This window comes from Eumetopias jubatus, unplaced genomic scaffold (assembly GCF_037043125.1).
Source record: "Eumetopias jubatus isolate StellerSeaLion01/CBP00866 unplaced genomic scaffold, mEumJub1_p1.0 scaffold_1, whole genome shotgun sequence".
In the NCBI taxonomy this organism is placed as follows: domain Eukaryota; kingdom Metazoa; phylum Chordata; class Mammalia; order Carnivora; family Otariidae; genus Eumetopias; species Eumetopias jubatus.
Window position 1 is genome coordinate 26,662,144 of NW_028274807.1, and position 3,187 is coordinate 26,665,330.

Here is a 3,187-nt window from a genome sequence, read left to right on the forward strand (position 1 = left end):
ATGAAATGTTTACCTCTAAATAAACTTTTTTCAGTCATGCGAACATGTATGCCAAGGCTGTCTACCTCTGCATGTTTATTACTACATTTTCATTTGTCTGTGCATAGAAATCCCAAGAAATAGATATCACTCATTTATCAAAACTAAAAATTATGTAATCTAACTAAATAGGCTCTTTACATACTCATGTCAACTCTTTCTAGATATAGTCAATTTGTATGCTGACTCTACCAGGCTACAATACCATTTTTTTTTTTTTTTCAAAAGCAATTTTAAGGTATAGCAGAGTGCTCATTTTTACAAAGATGAAAGTGATACTTTTTAACTTAAATCTCTGCTGTAGTGAAGTTTGAAACCTTAAAGATTGCTGTTCAAGTTTGTTAGTGACTTAAAGATTTGATTTTTCTGCCTACAGAATTTAGATCAGAGAATTTCCTCTATTCAAGTTCTAAGATTCAGCAGAAACTAGAGATTGTTAATATTCCAAGGCTTTGTGCAGGCAAATTCTCTTCTTTGGGGGCTGAAGAATTCAGAGCCAATGTGGATATGATAAAACTCACAGGGAGTCAGTGCTTGCCTTCGGCCACAGGCACGTAGGCACCTCAATGAGGAGGATGTTGTCAAGGGCCATCTTGTTAATAAAGCAATCTTCGCCTCTATGGTTACTCTTGGCCATCATTTGAACATTATCTTGATGGAGGAAAAACTAGTGCTTACTAATTTGTACTTTTTTTGGGAGGCCTTTCTTACCCACATTTTTCATGTAACAGTTTTAAAACGTTAAAATAATCAGTTGCCTAGGAGACTTGCTACTTCTGATTACAAAAGGGAAAAGAATATTAAATCAAAACTAAGGAAGTAATGTTTAAAAAAGAATTTGGGGGCACTCACAAAAATTCACTTTTTGTTATGTCAGAAACAAAATAATGATCAGACTAGTAAATTGAGGGGATTTAGGGGAGTCTTTCTTTTTGTGGAAATCCACAACATGAAATTATTGGAAAAAAGGCAAAGTAAAAGCTAGAGCTAAAAATAGGTGGTAAAGCAAGATGGCAGGACAGGAGTTGCTGCTCAAAGAACTGTCTGCTTGGGACGGTGGAGTGAGTGCCACCAGTGGGCCTGCAGAGTCTGCCTCCAGATACTTTCTCAGTCAGATATATTGCTGAACATAATTTTGGAATTTTAGAACATGATATTTCAGGTAAGTGTGATAGTTATAACATATTTTTTAGAAGTGACAATAAAAAATAGTGAACTGCATTGTCTCTGATGTGTCTAATTTTTATCAGAAAGTAAACGTGTCAGTGACCATCTTAAGCTACATAAAATTTGGCCAAATTAAGCACAACAACAATGGTTTATTTGAAACGTGCTTCCTAAAAAAATAAAAATAAAAATTCAGGGTATTATTGATTTTCTAAGGTTCACTCAGAAGTAAAGGCTAATTCTGTATACAGGGTTTTACCCAAATGTCCTTTGGCATTATCATTATTTACACAGAAGGCTTTAATCTGAAGTCACCTTTGGCACCCTCAAAATATATAAACTATGAACTTCTGCAACGGAATTATATACTTGAAAGTTGTGGCCTCAAAGTACTGACAGACCAAAGAAAAAGGTCACCTATCAGAACAAGTCAGGATGATGAATTATTCTCACTAATGAAAGATCAAATAACCACTACCCTCTCCACAAACTGGAAATAAATGGTCTTGAGCTTGAGAAGGGGGAGATAGTGGATCCTGGAGTATACAAAGATCAGATGCTTTTGCCTTATCCTATAGTTGCTGAGTCCTAAAACTAAAAAGTCAGATAAACACATGCAATTCAGAAGCCAGCGAAAGCTTGCTCCACACTTCACATCTGGGATCTATAGCAGGATGTAACTGAACAGGTAAAATAGATTTATCGTTGTGTGTCCTTGGGATTGCCTCTGCCAAGATCATAGAGATATCAGTAACCTGAATCTTGGAACAGAGTCTCATTTTGTCCCCTTGTGGAATGGTGTTTGTGACAACAGCCTCAAAGGCAGCATTATTTATGCTGGAAATAGCTGTCCCAGAGAAGATCCCATGAGTTAGAATAGCATAAACTTTGGTGGCTCCGGAGAGGAGCTTGTCAGCAGCATGGCAGCTACATGTGTCAGCCATGTCCTCTGTGAGGACAGCCATGCGGTCCTTCACATGGCCCACCAGAACCATCTGGTCCACTTCATTTGCTTTCTGACTCTCTTTGTGAATCAAGGGAAATTCCACATTCACCCACATTCACTGCAATTGATATGTCCATTTTAGCTCCCCTGGCATCAGGTAAATGATAATACCGTTCCTCCACTTGGCAATGTTCTCCCGAATCCACTGCAGGACTGCAGGCTCCGTGGACAGATTATCTACTGGTATCTCAAAGAATCCCTGGATCTGAGAGGCATGCAGGTCCACGGTGATGATGTGATCTGCCCCAGCAAGAGCATAGGGGCCACAAGTTTCGCAGAAATCAGAGCACAACTTTTGTCCTTTTTATCTTGTAAGGAGTATGGAAAATGGGATCACAGCAGTCACCCTGGATGATGACAAGATTTTGTAGGCATTGATCATGACAAGGAGTTCCATCTGGTTGTTGTCGATTTCTCCACAGCTACTCTGGATGTTCTAGACATCTTCGCCCTTCCCGCTTTCACTGATCTCATCATTGGTCTCCTGGTTGCTGAACTTCTTAGTGACCACATTGCCCAGCTCCAGGCCCAGCCAGTCGGCCATGCGCTGGGACAGGTCCTGGTGCAAGCTGCTGCTGAAGAGCACGATGTTGGGCATGGCAGAGGTGGTGGGGGCACCAGAGGCTGCCATGCGAGCGGGCTGTCCCTGTCTGGTTATGATGTCATGGTGATTCTGGCATTATAGAATTATTTGTGAATTATTTATTTCTTTTTAATTTTTTTGGAAGCATATGTGTAGAATTGGTATTATTTTTTCCCTGAATTTTGGGAGAAATGGTCTGTCAAACTATTTGTACCTGGATTTTTTCTGTGTGTGGGAAAGTTAACTACAATTAAATATTTTTCATAGATAGTATTTTATTTCTTATGTAGGCATTAGTAGTTGTATCTTTCAAGGAATTTATCCATTTCATCTAAGTTGCTGAATTTATTGCCATAAATATGTTTATAGTGTTCCCTTACTGTCTTTTAAAT

The 3,187-nt window shown here is 38.9% G+C and overlaps 1 pseudogene; it reads right to left on the minus strand.

The window, feature by feature from the left end:
- Positions 1-1,808: 1,808 nt before the first annotated feature.
- Positions 1,809-2,810, minus strand: LOC114217788 (ribose-phosphate pyrophosphokinase 2 pseudogene; annotated as a pseudogene).
- Positions 2,811-3,187: the final 377 nt, after the last annotated feature.